This window comes from Microtus pennsylvanicus, chromosome 3 (assembly GCF_037038515.1).
Source record: "Microtus pennsylvanicus isolate mMicPen1 chromosome 3, mMicPen1.hap1, whole genome shotgun sequence".
In the NCBI taxonomy this organism is placed as follows: domain Eukaryota; kingdom Metazoa; phylum Chordata; class Mammalia; order Rodentia; family Cricetidae; genus Microtus; species Microtus pennsylvanicus.
Window position 1 is genome coordinate 114,300,614 of NC_134581.1, and position 21,723 is coordinate 114,322,336.

A 21,723-nucleotide genomic window follows, 5' to 3' on the forward strand; every position below is an offset into this window, starting at 1 on the left:
AGAAATGGGTTAAATTAGCTAGTCAATAATAAGCTAGAGCTAATGGGCCAAGCAGTGATTTAATTAATACAGTTTCTTCGTGTTTATTTCGGGTCTAAGCTATTCAGGAAGAACAAGCGACCCTTCCCACTACAGACTTAAACTTTGATCTAGTGGAAACCTTTATTGGATATGGTTTCCAGTGTTCTTACCTACCCTAGTCAACCAAGGAAAAAGAACTGATGCTATGCATAAATTTATTGTTTCAGTATAGGGACAGTTATCTGATCATTCGTGGTTGATCATGAAGACTGGAGCTCCCTACAGGGCATCTACTTCTAAGATGAAGACATGAATGCCAAACACACATTTAAACTTTGATAAGTATTTGTTTAAGCAAGGAGGGAAAAGCAAGAAAGAAAGATGGGAAATGGCTGAAGTAGTACATAGAGAAGAAATACAAATTCAGATAACAGACAACAACATAAAGAATACATGCTATATAATAGAAAACTTTACAACCTAGAAATAATCAATCTGATATTATATGCTAAATATAAAAATGTATGATTTTTACTGAATTAAAACATTCCCTCTTAAGACTCAACTCACAGAATTAAAAGACTCAAGAAGCAAGGGAAATAACAAGATTGAAAAACTCCTTTCACCAAGGTTAGACAGAAGCAAGTCTTTGCTATGGAGGAGGGAACCCTGTTAACCGCACGGAGCTCCAGGGGTGCACACTATGCTGAGGCCAACTCTTCAGTTCTATAGCTGCTTGTGAGTCACACAGACTCTCGTAAGTTACCCCCAAAACCTCATTTCTTCACCAAATAATGCTTGAGTGGAATTCAAAAATAAAACTAAATTTTAACAATCCAGTAAAATAGAAAAACACGATGTACCCCCAATCCAGAGATCATTTTATACCTACTACATTTACTTTGTTTCTACAGATACTTGCCATCAGTAATAAAAATGTCTGTTGTAGGTACTCTTTCTCACCTACTCAGACACAAATCAAATCTTAATAGATATAAGAAAATTAAAATAACTCTCTGTATCATATCAGACAACCATAGATTAATCTGGATATCAAAAACAACAAAAATAAGAGAAAACTTACAAGTTTATAACTCACAATTTATATAATTTAAATCTCTCTACTGAATGTAAAATATGTCAAGTAAAGAAATAAATGAAATAACTTCTAGAATACAATGAAGTGAATACTCAACATACCTAATGGGAAACAATGAAAGCAGTGTTAAAGTTCATAAAATTAAGTGCCTATATGGAAAAGCTGAAAAGATCTCATACTAGTAACTTAACAACACACTTGAAAGTTCTAGAACAGTGATTCTCAACTTTTAGGTCATAGTCCATTCATGGGGTTCATATCAGATATACTTCACATTAGACATTTACATTATGATTCTTAATAGTAACAAAATTATAGTTATGAAAAAAACAACAAAAATAATTTTATGGTTGGGGTCATTACAGCATGAGGAGCTGTATTAAAGTGTCACATCATTAAGAAGGTTGGTCCAGAAGACAAAGAAGCAAACACACCCAAAAGGAATGGAAGACAACATTTTATCCATCTGAGGACTGGAATCAATACAAACAAAGAAAACAAATAAGAATGTTATATTCAATAAAACTGACTGAAATGCACAAGCTGGTTCTTTGAAAACAAGAAAAAAACCCAAACTGACTAAAAGATAGGAAAAGGATATCAAAATTAACAAAAAGGAGACATAACAAAAACCATCAAGGAGATCAGGATATATTTTAAAAACCTGGACTCCATCAAACTGGAAAACCTAAATGAACTGGACAATTTTCTTGATAGTTACCACATACGAAGGTTAAATCAAGATCAGATAAACAACTTAAATACATCAATAACTCCCACTAAAATAGAAGGTGTCATTAAAAGTCTTCCAACAAAAATAGCCCAGGGCCAGATGGTTTTACACAGAATTCTAACAGACTTCCAAGCAAGAGTTAATGCCAATACTCAACAACTTATCCCACAAAATAGAAAGAGATAGAACATTTCTCAATTCATTTTATGAGGTCACTGTTACCCTAATATCAAAGCCAAATAAGGACTCAACAAAGAAAGAGAATTATAGACCAATTTTTCACATGAATAGTGATCCAAAAATACTCAATAAAATAATTGCAAAGTGAATCAAAAAACACACCAAAATATTATCTACCATAATCAAGTGGGCTTTGTCTCAGAGATGGAGAGATAATTCAACATAGAAAAATCAGTAAATATAATCCAAAGTATAAATAAATTGAAAGAAAAAAGATCACATGATCATTTCATTAGATGATTAAACAGCCTTTAACAAGATGTAACACCCCCCCCCATAATAAAAGTCCTTGCAAGATTAGGGATACAAGGGACATATCTAAGCATAGTAAAGGTAACTTTCAACAAGCCTATAGCCAACATCAAATTAAATAGAAACTCAAATCAGTTCTCATAAAATTAGTAAGAAGACAAGCTCTCCATTTTCTTCATCATCAAATTTGAAGGCAAATAGATGGAACAAAAAAAATTAATCTTGAATGAGGCAACCCAGACTAAGAAAGTCAAACATCATATGTACTCCCTTATAAGAGGATATTGGGTGTAAAGTAAACCAATAACCATGCTACAGTCTACAGATCCAGAGAAACTAGGTGACAAGGAGGCCTGAAGGAGTAACACTTTGATCTCTCTGAGAAGAGGAAATAGAAGAGATCTGATGGGTAGTCTGGGGCAGATGGAAATGTAAATGTGAGGGATCAGGTTGGGTGGTGGATGGAGAAGAGAGTACTGAAAGAGATTATTGGAAAGCTGAGGTCATTGCAGGGTGGGGTAGGGAAACACCTAGGAATCTATAAAGATGATACTAGCTATGTCTCCAAGTGATAGGGGATATATTGCCTGAATTGGCCATCTCCTGTGCCCAGGCAAAATTTCCTGTAGAGGGGTTGGAACACTAACCCAGCCATACCTTTGACCTACAGTCTGTCCTGCTTATGGGATGTGCTGGGTTAAGGGCGGTGCAGAGATTATGGAAGTGGCTAACCAATGATTGATCCAGCCTGAGACCCATGCCATGAGAGTCAAACAACCCCTAATACTGTCTGGAGTGCCAGTACCCAGAGACGGGATGGCCCAGAGACATAGGATAGAACCAAACATGATTGAAGAAAAAAAAGTCAATAATGGTGACAAAAAATACCCTGCTATACTCATAGATTGGTGTCTACCCCAGTTGTCAAAGAACCTTCATTCAGTACCTGATGGAAACAGATACAAAAACCCACAGCCTAACATTAAGCTAAGTTCAGGGAATCCTGATAAAGAGAGGGAGGAAGAATTGTTGGAGTCCACAAATTTGTGAGCCCACAAATGAGCCTCAGCTCATAGAAGCTCAAAGAGTCTAAAACAACAACCATGCAGCCTGCATGTGTACAACTCAGGCCTGCTACACACATATATGTGACAGTTGTGTAGCTTTGTCTATTTATGGGACTCCTAACAATAGGAGCAGGGGTTTTCCTTAATGCTTTGCCTTGCTTTTCAGAACCTCCTCATACACAGTTACTTTTTCCAGCCTTAATAAGTGGGAAGGTGCTAAGCCTTACTGCAAATTGATATATGACATGTTTTATTAATATCTGTGGGAGGCCTGTACTTTTCTGAACAGAAATAGAAACAGAGTGTATTGTGGGGGCAGGTGACAGAGGAGAGGTGGGGGGAAGGAATGGCAAGAGAAGAGGGGAGGAACTATGGTCTGGATGTAAAATAATCTAATTAATTTAATTTAAAAATTATATCAGTTGTTTCACAATGTTATTGACTAAACTCCATATGAGCTTCCTATAAAAAAATACAGAATACTCAGGGGTCTGAAATGTAATGCCAGGACCTGTCCAAATTTTCATACAGTTGTACACCTTTCCTTCAGTTTTGCTACTGACACCAGTACCCATATACAGTTCAATACCTACTTTACATAGCCAAGAGACAACTCATTATATTTTAAGTTTTTATTTAGAGGAAAAAAATTTAGTGACAGAATTACTTCAGTAAAATTGGCAAATGGTGATACAGCTATGTTGGTTCATATTCAGCTATCCTATCATATTGTGACCAGCCTTCGTTTGATTTACTGATTGTTCTGAAGTTCTATAATAAAAAGCTTTGACTGCTGTTGTCCACACCATGACCATGAAATACAAATATGGTGATAATATTAAATGTGAAAATAAGATGATGACGATGATTATAAGTAAAACAAAGATAATAACATTTTAAAACTTAAAGCTCTGTGTATAACATGATATTGTATCAATATTTAGAATTATCTAATATAATGAGTACTTGAAGGACTTCAGCTCTAACATATAAAGTGATTAGAAATTGTCATCCCACATGGGGGTGGGGAGAGAAGAGAGGACAGAAGGGGAAGAGGAGGGGAGAAAGGGAGAAAGGATGAGAACTTGAGGGGACAGAGAGTTGAGATGGAAGAAGGACAGAGATAAGAACAAGAAAAGAGATATTGTGATTGAGGGAGCCTTATGGGGCTAGCAAGAAACCTTGCACTAAAGAAATTCCCAGGAATCCACAAGGATGACCACAGCTAAGAACCGAAGCAATAGAGGAGAGGGGGCCTTGCCCTATAGTCAGACTGATATCACAATAGAACCTTCATCAAGCAATTGATGGAAATAGAGGCAGAGACCCACATCGGAGCACAGGACTGAGCTCCCAAAGTTCAGTTGAAGAGTGGGACGAATAAGAATATAAGGAAAGAGGTCAAGACCATGATGAGGACACCCACTGAAACAGTTTACCTGAGCTAAGGGAGATCACCAACTCCTGCTGGACAGGGAAAGGACCAGCATGGGTCCAAACTAGTCCCTCTGAATGTGGGTGACAGTTGTATGGCTGAGGTCGACTGAGGGCCTACTGCCAGTGGAACCAGGATTTATCCCTGCTGTTTGTACTGGCTTTTTGGGAACCTATTCTCTTTGGATGGCTACCTTGGTCAGCTTAAATATGGTAGGGGGACCTTCCCCAAAGCAGTGTGCCTTACCCTTTCTGAGTAGTGGATGGGAAGTGGGGTGGGGTGTGTAGGTGGAGGAAATGGGAGGAGAGGAGGGAGTGGGAATTGGAATTGGTATGTAAAACTAAAAAAAGATAATTTGTTTTCTTTTTTTAAAAAATAAAGAAAAGAAATTTGTAAAAACGTGAGGTGAATGGGAGTGGGTAGAGCTTGTCTTTTAAAGGGACTTTGGTATCTGTGAGTAACATAGCAGCCATAGGACCCTGGGTTGGCCAGGGTACTGCTTGGATTTATCTTGCCAGTTGCCAGGTGCCAGAAAATGCCTGAATCCCAACACTATCCTCATTTCCTCTAATATATCTCTCCCCCAAACATAGCATGGAACATCGGCTATGACTGGAGGAAGGAATCTTGGTTGTCATCTAGGTCCTTCCAGTGTACCAGGCAGACAGTAATACAGGTGTTCTTCTGTTCTCCCACTCTGATAACAGAGGAGCCTGGTCTAAATTTCCAATCCGGATAATATGAGGGCTTATGTTTCTGTGATGATGGTGATGTCTAACCTGTGTCCACAAGTCACTTCACTGGCAACCTATCAATATGTATGGTTATCATGGGAGAGTGTGGAAAAACAGACAGCATCCAGAACACCATGAATGAGGGCCTTTTATTTTATCAGCCTTTTATTTGTAATTTTTTCATTTATACCAGGCATATTACACTGATGGCTAGAAATTGTTATTTAAATAACCAAATTATTTTAAGTTAGCAATTGGTGTTTAAATATGGACACTAATTAATGAAAGATAATTTTACCATGTGTTTTGTTTTACAATTGAACCATACTTTTCAAAATGTTATTTGAATTCCCATAAATTGGACTGAAAAATAAATATGGAATTCACAATCGCATAATCACTACCTAACATTTACAATTGGTTTGGTACATCTCGCTAGTATGCATTCCCACTATAATTTAGCTCTCTTTTTTCTTCAATAGAATGTTGTTGTGCTTGTATCATTTTCATTTCAAATTTTAGTATTTGCTAAGATGAAAATTGAAAAGAAATACTGCTTTCCATTCACTTCCTCCATGTTTTTCTTCAAAATTTTCCTCAGTATTACATTTAACCAGTGAAAAATAATAGACTTATCAGGCATGTTTATAGGTATAACTGTTGATCCTCAAAAGAGATCCTGAGATTTTAATTGGCCAGTCACATATGTGACCGTTTGTTGCTGTCCTCTGTGTTTTCAGCCAAGCATTTCAAACATGGATCATTGTTTTATTGCTGACTTTGAACAGCTATTGTACCAGAAATAGATTCTGGTCCAGAAGCCCCTCACATAGCTTCACCATTGGCTCCCACATATGAAGGGACTAGTTTGGTCCCATGGGGGACATAAAGCAAAGGATAACCAGAGTACAAGCCACAGCTCCAGAGAGGCTATGTAATAAGCAAGACCCATAGAGGGATACATGGATCACCCTGGGAAGGCGAATTAGAGGAGATCTCTTGGGTAAAATAGGGGGTAAGGGGAAACTGTAAAGCACAGGAAATGGGTGATGAGAACATGAGAGAATGGGATGGTTGAGCAGAGAGAAAGTGGGAGACATAAAGCAAAGGATAACTGTACTACAATCCACAGCTCCAGAGAAGCTAGGTAACAAGAAAGCCCATAAGAGGGATTCATGGATCACGCTGGGAAGTGGAATTAGAAGAGATCTCTTGAGCAAACTGGGGACAAAAGGATGCAGTAAAGGGGAAGGAATGGGAGATGAAGGAATGAGATAATCAAGTGGAGAGAGAGATGGAGTGGGAGAGCAATGAAAGAGAGATCTTGGTAGAGAGAGCCACTATGAGGTTAGGAAGAAACCTGGAGCTGGGTAAATTCCCAAGAATCCACAAAGATGATCCCAGCTAAGATCAACAGTAAACAACAGTAGAGAGGGTGCCCAAATTTGGCCTTTCCTGGTAATCAAATTGGTGAATACCACAACTACCATTATAGAGCCTTCATCCAGTAACATATGGAACCAAATGCAGAGATCCACGACCAAGCAACAGGCCAAGTCCTGTGAATCCCATATAGTTTTCTAACAGGGTGCAAACCACTTTAAATTATACCAGTGTTTCAGACAGAGCAGACAGAGCTTTGGAGGAAATATTAGAAAAATGTGTCAATATAAAATGTGGCAATAAATAATTGTATTAAAGAACAATTGAACAATCATTTACAAGTGATATTTAGAAAGAATTTAGCTTGTATCAAAATAAAGGGATTATAAATTCACAGTCACAATAAAGCCTGGGAAAACTTCACATATTCTATGTTATGGCATTTATATGCTTATATTCTTGTTTTCCAAATTCATTTTAAACTCTACAAGAATAAGAATTTTATAATGCCTAGAGCAGTTTCATCTTGCAAAATAATGTTGGAAACATATATTGGATGATATTACATCAGCATAATCTACTAAAATTTATTTCAAGACATATAATACAGACTATAGAGTTCAAATACCACTTTTCATGAAGGTACTAGTTACATCATGTTGGAAAGCTTTCTTAGCCTTTTGATATTTTAATTTCCTCATCTAAATCTAGAAGCTTTGAGAAGCTCATAAAAACTTTTTTTTCTTTCTGTAAACATAAGCCCTTAGCTTGCTAAGATTATAGAAAATAGCATGCATTGCCATCTTTATCACTGCCCCCTTGAAGTCATGATCTTTGAAAGAGACCAAGGAGCTATCACGCTGCTTTTAAGAATGGTGTATACCCTGTTGTTACTATGATCCATTAAAATAATTAAAATCCAAAGAAAGTTTTTAAATGATCTAGTTAGTAAAATAATCTTTTAAAAATAGATAGAAAAATATATATTTCAACCCTACTCCTTGTGCTTGTGTTATTATTTTATCTGTGTTCTGAAAAATCAAACTCACATCCCTGTGCTTAACAGACAGTCCAAGCAACTAAGCTGTATCTTTAGACCCTCCAAATCCTTTAAATGTAAAATGTTTGTATGAATTTTCTCTATCTCTTGTTTGGGGCAATTATAGGTTTCTATGTATGCTTATCCATACTAAGAAAAAAATGCAAAATTCAAGGTACAATGAACTACAGTATAAACTCTGTTATGTTTATGAAGAAATAAAAATCCTCACCATTTTTCTTAAAATGGAAGATTTTATCAGCTTGTGTTGATAGGCCAACAGAGAATCATTAATATTTTCCTAATTTTAAAATGTGTAGTTGAAATCTCAATCCTTTGAAAGAGCACTACATGTAATCACATTCTTCTTAGGGTAAACCATCAGTAACAATAGAAATGAGCCTATCCTGTCAAGAATTGAATTCCTGACTCTTTTAAAGAGCTAGAGTAAAAGGTCAACTCTTTTCCTTTGATTGTGTCTTTAAAATAAGGTCAGATTTTTTTTTACATATATGATAAATACACATGGTTTTTTGTTAGGAGAGAAGGAAAAATAACCAAGACCCTCATGGGATTTGAACATTAATGTTACTTCTTTTCAGTAACTAGAATGTAGTGAATTATACTCCTCAAGAGTACATATAGAGAATTATATTTAGTGAATTATACTCCTCAAGAACACACTGTTAACAAAAATGAAGATTTGGGGGTACCAGTTTTCAAGTATAATAGAAACATCTATTTAAAAACTAGTCTTTACCTACCAACACAACTGCAATGAGAAATGGCTGGATGATTCATAACAAAATTAAATAAACCTATTATCAATAAGCATTAAAATGTGCTATTTCACTAACTATAAGATAAATGTGAATTAAAACTTGAGATACTACATTCCATAGGAAGACGATCACTCGAAACAATATAAACTGTTGGTATAGTTATAAAACTATTGGACCTCATATGCGGATGGTCAAATGGAAAATGACATAGCTTTCTTAGAGAACAATTAGTAATTTTTTAAAGAAACTACACATTATTTCCAATTTGACATAGTCTCTCTCCTATGAGTTACCCAAGAGAAATGAGAAATGCCAATGAAAATTCTTGAATGTGAGTTGTCATTATGATATTACTCATAATAACACAAACCTAAACTCATCTGATGTCCTTCCACCAGTGAATTGATGAATGATAGGCACTGTTCAATATGCACATATCTGTGGCTTGGAAATGTTAATAACAGAAATTAATAGGCTACTGATACATGTTACATCATGGATGAAACCCAGTGAATTGTATTGTTACAATGATAGAAATGTCGATGAAAGTCGAATGTATAAAGATGGAAGTCAGGGAATGGTTACCAATAGAGGCAGAGATTGGTCATAAATGAGACCAATAATCTTTGAATAGAAAAAGGTTTCCAATAATCCTTGTGAGTCAGGTGTACCCTCTTATAATATCTTTGTACTATATGTTCACTAAAAAATATTCCTAACCAATGAGAAATCCTTTCCAAAAGAAAAGTTAGGTAATCTTCCAAACAAATTCCCAGTATTTAATTCTTTGAATTATAAAATGACTGACTAAAAAATGTATTCTTACCTCAATACAAAGCAACATTTTTTCATGAAGATAGTATGAATCTTTTAAACTAAAGAGACTAATTATTGCCTTCAGAATCTATTATACTGTAACTAAATAAAATCTGATATCTAATAGAAGGCATCTCCTTTTTTTAAGTTCAAAATTGAAATCATTTTGGTAAGAAAAATTTAAATTGGTAAAATATATGCTGTTAAGAGTCTACAGCCAGGTAAAATTATCTGAATGTTAAGGAATCATTTATAGAAAATACAGGAGCTGTATAGGAACAATATTAATGGCCTTGATTTGCTTGTATACTTGAATGCTTAGGGAGTGGCATTATTTGGCAGAGTAGATGTGACCTTTTTGGAGAAAGTGTGCCTCCAGAGCAGGCGATACAGTTTCAAAAGCCCAAGCCCGGCTCTGTGGCTCTCTCTTTCTGCTGTATGCAGATCCAGAAGTAGAATTTCAGCTATACCACATCATGACTTCTTGTATGTCACTATGCTTCCCACCATAATGATAATGGAGCAAACCTCTGAAACTGTAAGCAAGTCCAAATAAGTACTTTCTTTTATAAATGTTGTTATGGTCATGGTGTCTCTTCACAGCAAAAGAACACTGACCAGGCATGGGCATAGAAGAGAGAACACAGCTAGCATATACATAAAAATCTCAATTTGTGTTGTCAATTTTTAAAGGCAGTTCAAGAAATGTGAGAAACACAAAAATTGAAATTAAAGATACTACATATAGATTCCTTTGGGTATATTATAAGTTGTGATAAAGAATTTCTAAGTTTATACTAAATAATTACTCTTATATACACAGGTAAGATTAACTCTTTCCTGTCTCCAAAGATGCATCTTTTAGTAGATGAGGACCATTATCAAAAGCCACATCTGATCTAATTGCAGAGAAAAGCTGACTGTAAATGCCTGTACTGATACATCTGAAGAACAGCGGGATCAGGAAACATCACAGAAGAGACATATGTTGAAGGGAAGAGATAAAGTGGAGGGAGCTAGGGAAGATGGAGATTGATCTGGAAGAAGTTGGAGGAAAGAGTGGAGGGTGATTGTGGTCAAAATATATTGTATGAAATCCTTAAAGAACATATCACATTTAAAAAGTACCTCGTGTATTTAGAAGAGCAAAGAGGATTCCAAATCAGTTTGAATTAAGTTATGTCTGGTGTTTTAGTAATGCATAGAAAAAAAAACAAATGTCAAGTCATCTCCCCCCAAATCCAAAGTTCAGTACTTCATATTCTCTAATCAATTGTTAAGATCTCAGAAAAGAATGAAATGTTTGCACTTCATTAAATTAAATTAAATTTAACTTGAAGTCAATCATGGATCTTGACAACAAACTGAAATTTGTCTTTCAGCAATTTCATTATGATATTGTAAAATCAACTTTATATGAAAAAACAAAAAACCCAGGATAGCCAAAACAATCCTATACAATAAAGGATCTTCTGGAGGCATTACCATCCCTGACTTCAAACTCTATTACAGAGCTACAGTAATGAAAACAGGATGGTACTGGCATAAAAACAGAGAAGTCGACCAATGGAATCGTATAGAAGACCTGGATTTTATCCCACAAACCTATGAACACCTCATTTTCGATAAAGGACCTAAAAGTATACAATGGAAGAAAGAAAGCATCTTCAACAAATGGTGCTGGCACAACTGGATGTCAACCTGTAGAAGAATGAAAATAGACCCATATCTATCACCGTGCACAAAACTCAAGTCCAAATGGATTAAAGACCTCAATATCAGCCCGAAAACACTGAACCTGATAGAAGAGAAAGTGGGAAATACCCTACAACAGATGGGCACAGGTGATCGCTTCTTAGGTATAACCCCAGAAGCACAGACATTAAGGGCAACATTGAATAAATGGGACCTACTAAAACTGAGAAGCTTCTGTAAAGCAAAGGACACTGTCACTAAGACACAAAGGCAACCTACTGACTGGGAGAAGATCTTCACCAACCCCGCAACAAAGGTCTGATCTCCAAAATATATAGAGAACTCAAGAAATTAGACTTTAAAATGCTAATTAACCCAATTAAAAATGGGGCACTGAACTGAACAGAGAATTCTCAACAGAAGAAGTTCAAATGGCCAAAAGACACTTAAGGTCGTGCTCAGTTTCCTTAGCAATCAGGGAAATGCAAATCAAAACAACTTTGAGATATCATCTTACACCTGTCAGAATGGCTAAAGTCAAAAACACCAAGGATAGCCTTTGCTGGAGAGGCTGTGGAGGAAGGGGTACCCTCATCCATTGCTGGTGGGAATGCAATCTTGTGCAACCACTGTGGAAGTCAGTGTTTCGGTTTCTCAGAAAATTCGGGATCAACCTACCCCTGGACCCAGCAATACCACTCTTGGGAATTTACCCAAGAGATGCTCTATCACATGTCAAAAGCATTTGTTCAACTATGTTCATAGCAGTATTATTTGTAATAGCCAGAACCTGGAAAGAACCTAGATGCCCTTCAATGGAAGAATGGATGAAGAAAGTATGGAATATATACACACTAGAGTACTACGCTGCGGTAAAAAACAATGACTTCTCGAATTTTGCACGCAAATGGATGGAAATAGAAAACACTATCCTGAGTGAAGTATCCCAGACCCAAAAAGATGAACATGGGATGTACTCACTCATAATTGGTTTCTAGCCATAAATAGGGGTCACGAAGTCTACAATAGGCGAACCTAAAGAAGCTAAGTAAGAAGGTGAACCCAAGGAAAAACATATAGTTATCCACTTGGATAAGGGAAGTAGACAAAATTGCCGGGGAGAAAAGTGGGATCTTGGGGGTGGGGTGGGATGGGGGTAAGGGGAGATGGGGAGAGAAAAGGTAGAAGGGAAGGAGGGGGGACTTGGGGAAACAGGAGGATCGGGATAAAGGAAGGTTGGATAGGGGAGCACGGAACCACAATTCTTGGTTAAGGGACCCACTTTAGGGTGGGCAGGAGAATTGACCCTAGAGGGGCTCCCAGGTGCCCAAGCTGAGGTCCCCAGTTAGCTCCTTGGGCAGCTGAGGATAGGGAACCTGAAATGACCCTACCCTAGAGCAATACTGACGAGTATCTTGCATATCATCCTAGAACTTTCATCTGGCGATGGATGGAGATAGAGACAGAGACCCACACTGGAGCAATGGACTGAGCTCCCAAGGTCCCAATGAGGAGCAGAAGGAGGGAGAACTTGAGCAAAGAAGTCAAGACCACGAGGGGTGCACCCACCCACTGAGACAGTGGAGTTGATCTACTGGGAGCTCACCAAGGCCAGCTGGACTGTTACCAAAAAAGCATGGGATAAAACTGGACTCTCTGAACATGGCGAACAATGAGGGCTGATGAGACGCCAAGGACAATGACACGCGGTTTTGATCCTACGCAATCTGCTGGCTTGGTGGGAGCCTAGCCAGTTTGGATGTTCACCTTCCTAGATATGGACGGAGGGGGGAGGACCTAGGACTTACCACAGGGCAGGGAACCCTGACTGCTCTTTGGACTGGAGAGGGAGGGGGAGAGGAGTGGGGGGAAGAGGAGAGGGGTGGGAGGAGGGGGAGAAGAGTGGGAGGAGGGGGAGAAGAGTGGGAGGAGGGGGAGGGAAATGGGAGGCTGGGAGGAGGTGGAAATTTGTTTTTTTTCTTTATTCTCCTTTTATCAATAAAAAAAATTAAAAAATAAATTTACTGCTGGTACTAAGCACTTTCTTCTATAAGGCAAGAAAGATGCAGAGAAATGGTAGGAGAATGCTACAAGGAGAAATGAGAAATGACTGGCAGAAATGAGGGTCATAAATATTTATTTATCACTGAGCCCTTGAGCAGAAGATGTTAAGAATTTTAAATGGATTATACCACTTAATCCTCACAAGTAATTTTTTCAGGTGCGATACTTAAGCTGTCAGAGAAGTGTTTTAAATTATCCTCAATAATAACATAAATTCTTCATGATAGATGAGGCAAAATCCCTCTGCTGTCTTTGAAGATTAATCTGAACTCACTAGATCACTAAATTTATAGAAAAGAAAGGAATCAGTGTGAGCAAGTGACGGCACATAAATGTATCTATCTGGTATAATTTGAATATCAAATGTCATTCCTAAATTCATGTATTAGAATACTAGAGTCCTATCATATGTTACTATTTGAGAGGTTAAGATATTTTGGGGCCACAAGATCATTAAAGACAAGTCATTGAATAGCATACTTACTTCTTATTCTTCCCAAATTCTCTGGTTCCCATCCACCAACATGTGAGAAGTTTTTACTACAGACTCCTGCATGAACCCTGCCATGCTGTCCCCACTACCACAGATGGCAACCCTCTGAAAGCATTAGGCCAAATAAACTTTGCCTCTGTAAATTATTTCAGTTAAGCAATTTGGTACAATGATGAGAAAAGTAATTAATAAATTTTAAAAGGAGTACAAATAAGCCAGGCAGTGGTGGCACGCCTTTAATCCCAGCACTCAGGAGGCAGAAGCAGGTGGATCTATGTGAGTTTGAAGTCAGCCTGATCTACAAGAGCTAGTTCCAGGACAGGCTACAAAGTTACAGAGAAACCCTGTCTCAAACCTTCCCCCCAAAACTGGAGTACAAATATTGTTAATTTTGCTTTCATTCTTTCCATATGGAAATCATAACAGAAATTATAAAGACTTATATAAGATCAGTGTCTCACAGGCATTTTTTCCACTCAGCTGACATTTTCACCATGCATTGTGACTTTACACACAGAAAAAGATTTTGTTGGCCATCATTACCTTGGCTTCTAATGGAACTCTATATGCATGTCTGCTCCATTGAAATTAACCTTAGAGTATCTTTCAGTCTTTTAGTGGGTCAAGATTATATGATTAAATGCTGATTTCCAATTACTTTTCAAGATCACCATAAGACTGTGTAGCCAAAAAAGTCTATTTCATATATGTACAGAACAATGTTAAATATGAATGCTGTTTAAGAAATCAAAGCACAAGCCAAAAAGTATTTCTAACTGAATTTGTATTGATTGTGAATCAGTTTACAATCAATAAGGGGCTGGACAGATGGTTCAACTTTTAAAAGCACTTTTATTCTTTCAAAAGAGTTACACTCAATTCTCAACAAGCATATGACACTTTACAACTATTTAACTCCGGTCCAAGGCTCCTATATTCTCTTATGATCTCTGTGGACACATGATTCACATACATACATGCCAACAAAATATTTACAAATAAATATCGTGTGTAAAATTTTATATATACATTAATATCTATTAATTTTAGTAGTGGTTTGCATAACAAAGGCTCATAAGTTTAAATTCTTGATCATTAGGTAGTGACATTATTTGGGAGTGAATACAAGGTGAAGCCTTGCTGGAGTAGGTGTGGACTTTGTAGCAGAAATGTGTGATTTTAGAGCTGGGCTTTGTGGTTTCAAGCCCAAGCCAACCCCAGTGACTTTCTCTCTTTCTGCTTCATGCAGATTCAGATGTAGAAATTTCAGTTATTTTTTCAGCACCATGTTTACCAGCATTGCACCATGGCCCCTGCCATGATTACAGTGGACTAAATCTCTAAAACGGTCAGACAACTCCAATGAAATGATTGCCTTTATAAGAGTAAAATGACAATTCTACCAAAAGCAATCTATAGATTCAATGCAATTCCCATCAAAATCCCAACAAAATTCTTCATAGACATTGAAAGAACAATAATCAACTTTATATGGAAAATCAAAAAACCCAGGATAGCTAAAACAATCCTATATAATAAAAGTACTTCCGGAGGCATTACCATCCCTGACTTCAAACTCTATTACAGAGCTACAGTAATGAAAACAGCTTGATATTGGCATAAAAACAGAGATGTTGACCAATGGAATCGAATCAAAGACCTGGATATTAATCCACAAACCTATGAACACCTGATTTTCGACAAAAGAATTAAAATTATACAATGGAAGAAAGAAAGCATCCTTAACAAATGGTGCTGGCATAACTGGATGTCAACCTGTAGAAAAATGAAAATAGATCCATATCTATCACTATGCACAAAACACAAGTCCAAATACATTAAAGACCTCAATATAAATTTGACCACACTGAGCCTGAGAGGAGAGAAAGTGGGAAGTACTCTACAACACATAGGCACAGGAGACCACTTCCTATGTATAACCCCAGTGGCACAGACAATAAGAGCAACAATGAATAAATTGGACCACCTGAAACTGAGAAGCTCTGTAAAGCAAAGGACACTGTCATTAAGACAAAAAGGCAACCTACTGAATGGGAGAAGATTTTCACCAACCCCACACCAGACAAAGGCCTGATCTCCAAAATATATAAAGAACTCAAGAAACTAGACATGAAAATTCAGAAGAGCCCAATTAAAAGTGGGGTACTTAAATGAACAGAGAATTCTCAACAGAAGAAGATCAAATGGCCAAAAGACACTTAAGGTCATGTTCAACCTCCTTAGTGATCAGGGAAATGCAAATCCAAACAACTTTGAGATACCATCTTACACCAGTCAGAATGGCTAAAATCAAAAACACCAATGATAGTTTTTGCTGGAGAGGATGTGGAGTAATGGGAACACTCATCCATTGTTGGTGAGAATGCAAATTTGTGCAACCACTTTGAATATCAGTGTGGTGGTTTCTCAGGTAACCTGGAGTCTACCTACCTCAGGATCCAGCAGTTCCACTCTTGGGAATATACCCAAGAGATGCCCAATCATACTACAAAAGCATTTGTTCAACTATGTTCATAGCAGCACTATTTATAATAGCCAGAACCTGGAAGCAACCTAGGTGCTCCTCAAGGCAAGAATGGATAAAGAAGTTGTGGTACATATACACATTCAGAGTTTTACTCAGAGGTAAAAAACAATGACATCTTGAATTTTGTATGCAAATAGATGGAAGTAGAAAACACTTTACTGAATGAGATAAGCCAGACCTAAAAAGATGAATATGGTCTTTGGTGGATTCTAGCCATAAACAAAGGACATTGAGCCTATAGTTTGTGATCCTAGAGAAGCTAAATAATAAGGTGAACCCAAAGAAAAACATATATATATCCTCCTGAAAATTGGAAGTAGACAAGATAGTCAGGCAAAAGTTGGGAGCACAGGGGTGGGGCTGGGGTGGGGGAAGGGGAGAGGGGGAAAGAGAAGGAAGAAGGGGAGGATTGGGGAGAGCCTGGGGGAGTGGGATGGTTGAGATGGAGGAAGGGTGGTTATGGGAAAAGGGAAGAAGATATTTTAATTAAGGGAGCCATGTTAGAGTTGGCAAGAGATTTGGCTCTAGAGGGGTTCCCAGGTGTCCAAAAGGATGTCCCTAGCTATGTCCTTGGGCAGCAGAAGAGAGGGTGCCCGAACTGGCCTTATCCCATAGCAACACTGATGAATATCTTGCATATCACCATAGATCCTTCATCCGGCGATAGATGGAGATAGAGACAGAGACCTGCATTAGAGCACTGGACTGAGCTCCCAAGGTCCAGATGAGGAGCAGGAGGGAGAAGAAGAGCAAGGAAGTTAAGACCGCGAGGGGTGCGTCCACCCACTGAGACGGTGTGACTGATCTAATGGGAGCTCACCAAGGCCAGCTGGACTGGGGCTGAATGGGCATGTGATCAAAACGGACCCTCTGAATGTGGCTGACGTTTGGGGCTGAGGGAGAATCCAATGATAATGGTACTGGGTTTTGATTCTACTGCATGTACTGGCTTTTTGGGAGTCTAGTCTGTTTGGATGCTCACCTTCTTAGACCTGGATGGAGGGAGGGAGGGCCTTGGAATACCCACAGGGCAAGGAACCCTGATTTCTCTTAGGACTGTAGAGGGAGGGGGCTAGTGGGAAGGAAATGGGAGGGGGGGAGGAGATGGAAATTTTTAATAAATAAAAAAATATTTTAAAAAAAAAACACTATGACCAGACATAGAGAAGCAATTTTTGGAGTTTGCTCTTATTTTAGACTATTTTTTTTTCCAGAATTCTTTTACTGTGATCCCGTTCCTCCATTTTGGAATGGTAATGTATATTCTTTACCACTATATGTTGGAAGTCTATGATCTGCTTTTTGGTTCTGACTTTACAGGAGGTTACAGTAAAAGTTCATCTTAAGTCTCAGAAGAGACTTTGAATTTTGGACTTTTAAAGTGTTGGACTATGATAGACTATGAGGACTTTTGAAGTTGGACTAAATCCATGTTTTTGTGTTATAGTATAGGTATAAGGTTTTGAAGGCCAGGGAGTAGAATGTGACTGTTTCAAAAAGACTTGTCCCCAATAGGTTTACAGGCTTGAATGCTTGGTCATCTGGGAGTGATACTACATAAGAGGGAGTAGGAAGTGTGGTCTTGCTGGATTAAATATGATCTTGTTGGAGGAAGTTTGTCACTGTGAGAGGTCAAAGACCCAGGCCAGTCCTGCTGGCTTTCTTTCTTTTTGCTCCCTGCAGATCTAGATGCAGAACTCTCAGGTACTTTTCCAAAACCATGTCTGCATTAATGTCACCATGCTTCCCTGCCTTGATGAACTAAACTCTGAAACTTATAGCCAGCTGTCCTATATAAAATTTCCATGGTCAGGGTGACTCTTCATAACCACTGACTAAGGCATCAGATTATCCATTTTTCATGAACAACCTATGCTAAATGGAGAAAATAATGAAAAGGAAGTTGAGGTTTTAAAAATACAAAAAAATGAATGTTGCTACCATTGCACACCCATAACCCATATAGCAGGATCAAGTCCATATTTTGGAGTTGAGGGTGTTGGCCTCCTTTCATTACTGTCTAATCAAATCACTCATGTTCAACTCAGCTATACAGTTAACCTGTGCCTAGGAATGCAAAAATGACAAAGAGCATGGTGTATCCAAAGCATTTTAGTTAAATCTGAAAATGTTTTGCCATCGTGTGGCTTAAGATGCACTGCTGGCTTCTTCTTTTTAACAACAGTTGATGGCTCATTACTAATTAGTGCACAGGCAAAGAAAGTTAATAATGAAAGACTTTAATGTTAGACCTGCTAATAGAGTCCTAAAGTTATCTTAAGAGAGTACTTTCTTATTAGAGCTGACTAAAGAAGGAGAGGCTACCGGCACATGGATTCATCCATCAAGGATAGCTTTTATGAAAAAATGATTCCTTTCAAGATCAAATTTAACAAACAGAAAATACTTTTCAAGTCTTATTTTCTTTCTTATTTGCATTTTAAAATTGTGTACAGGGTATCTGGTGACATACTAATTCAAAAGATTTTTTATTTTTCAAGAGGCTATGGCATTAACTGAGAAATTTTCAACTGGAGATAACTGTAGCATCACAAATTCCTCATTCTGGCAAATCTGAGTGAGTGAGCACGAATGTAAATATAAGGTTAAACAGATTACTGTTCCATCCTAACTAAAGATCCTTCTATCACATTATTTTTAAACCATCACCGACATGTTTAAATGATAATTGCATCCTCTCAGTGAGCACAGTTCCTTATTATTGGAATTGGCAGGGGGCCTTGACATTTGAGTCATCATCTCATTATGTCTATTTCTCATCCTGGTATACAAATTAAATAGAATTCCAAGCCCAGCGAAATATAGAAGACGTCTAAGCAGTAACTTTAAACTGCGGGGTTTTTTCCCTTAAATTTGTATAATATATAAAGAAATTAACATTTGTAAAAATATATTCTCACTTAAGCAATTTTTAAAAGTCTAGCATTTACTTTAAGGTCAAAAATGCTTCAAAATCTCTAGCCAAATATTAAAGGTTTATAAAACAAAACTGACAGTTTTGATATTCTCAAAATGTAAAAGCTAAAATAATTACAGGTTTAAAAAGCAACTAGAGCTGTGTGGTAGTCGTGCACTCCCTTAGTCCTAGCACTTAGGAGACAAAGGCAAACAGATCTCTGTGCCAGCACAGTCTACTTTGTGAGCTCCAGTATAGCCACAGCTGCACAGAGAAACTCTATTTCAAAATAACAAAACACAAACAAACAAATAAAAAGCAACTACAAATGTAGTTAAAATATACACATTTGACAAGTTTCTCCCAATCTGACAAGGCTTCAGAATGCACAGTAATTATTAATCATATAGCATACATGTTAAAATATTAATAAAATATTTTTATGTGGTCAAATAAGACCAATAATACTAGTTAGTTTTAAACTAAAATATCAAAATGTGTCAAGTAGGAACCCAAGTCTGTCCTAAGTACTTCCACACTATTGGACTTATATGACAAAAATGTTACTGGTGAATTTTCTAGATCACTTTATTTAGCCATTTGAAATAAAAGTTCATATGTCTATCATTCTCCAATGTCTTGTTTAAAATTCTTCCACTAAACTCCAAAATCATAAAACTAATCATTCATAAAGCTCTTTAATAGCTCATTAACAATGATTCTCAGAAGCCACTTCTTCTTTTACTTATCATTGCAGACACTTCAGAATATGGGTGGTGTTAAGTTTCAAACCCAGGACAAAAGGCAAAGCTTGATGTGGCATGACTTCTCCCAGTTACAGGGTATGGCTCACATACACTGCCCTCTACCCTGAACTCTCCAATCCTAGGAGAGGTCTAGGATGCCCTTCCCCCAGATTCTCTTTCTTATGTAATCCAGACACAAACTGCCCTCTTTTGGACCTTTGACCTCCTAACTACTACACTTGGTTCCCCTCTTTCCCCTATCTTTTCCCCTCATTCTCCCTGAACATGGTCCAGCTCAATCTGCTCATGTTCACTCTGGACTTTCCTCGAAATCCCTGCCTCTGACTATGTATCTAACTACGTATCTATAATGAACTGTCTCCTCTGCCACATCTAGGAGTAATCATGCCCTTTTTCTTTTATTTTTTTCATTCAGATCGATTATTCATTTATTCAGTTTTGTGTTTGTTTCTGCCCTCTTCCTCCTTGTTCATTCTGAAAACCAGCAGCTTTCCCAAATCACTTGGAATCCAGAAGAACAGCCTAAAATAGCTCTGTTTATCCTGGTAGAAAGAGATTGAAAAGTACCTTATTGGAAACTAAATGACTATACAGTCAAACATCTACCCTGAAAATTAACATGATTTTTTTTTGCTATGGCATGATCTTTCTAGATGCTGTGAATATGTATTACTCCCATTGGCTAATAAAAGCTGTTTGGTCTATGGCAAGGTAGGATAAGATTAAGCAGAACAATCAAACTGAGGATTTGGGTGAAGAGAGGAGGAGTCAGGGGAGACATGAACTAGTCACCCAAGAAGCAAGATGCCAGAAGACTGGAGAGCCCTGACCACGTGGCAATACATAGATTAACAAAAATGAGTTAATTTTAAATGTAAATTAGCAATAAGCTTGAGTTATCAGTCAAACATTTATAATTAATATTAGCCTCTGTGTGATAATTTGGGAAGCTACTACTGGGAATTTAGAAACAGGCAGGCAGGAGACAAGGCTCTGCATACAATTTTTTTCCTATGGATTGCTCAAAGTATATCACCAAAAAGGCAAAAGTAGTCACAAGAGATTTTTCTTACATTTCATATTGACTTTACTGTTGTCTTTTTCAAAACAAGTATCTAAGAGACATGTTTGCTTGAACTCAGCTATATTTAGATTCAGATATCTTTTATTAATTACTTATAGTTTTATGACCAAGATTTCCAATGATCTCAAGAAATAGAAGTCTACACTGAAAATACTATGCATGTGTTTTCTCAAGAAATTAAGTTGTTTAGAGGATAACTCTTAATTTGATTATTAAAATTTAATTAGTTCACAGCAAACATTGGAAGAATAGATTTTTCTTTCTTTTGACATATACATAACATAAATAGAATGTTCTGAGACTGAAATTTAAAAGAGATCATAATAACAATGCATCAGGCTTTCCTCTTTGTTTTCTTAATGGTAAGTTGGACAATCCCCACATGTTGAAATTTCTCTCACAGTTTGACTTGTCCACAGAGACATTCATGAATTTATAATGTTAGACTTTTATTGAGTCTTATTATTTTGTAATTGCTGTGGCTATTATTAATAAGTGTCTTCATGGGACCATAGGGACCATGGGAGAGGATTGAAGGAGAGGGGAGAAGGGGA

General features: G+C 37.3%; 1 protein-coding gene across 1 annotated transcript in view; it reads right to left on the reverse strand.

Moving 5' to 3' along the window:
* The window catches only part of Gucy1a2 (guanylate cyclase 1 soluble subunit alpha 2), a 308,832-nt gene that overhangs the window by 201,345 nt on the left and 85,764 nt on the right, over positions 1–21,723 (reverse strand). The window lies entirely within an intron of this gene.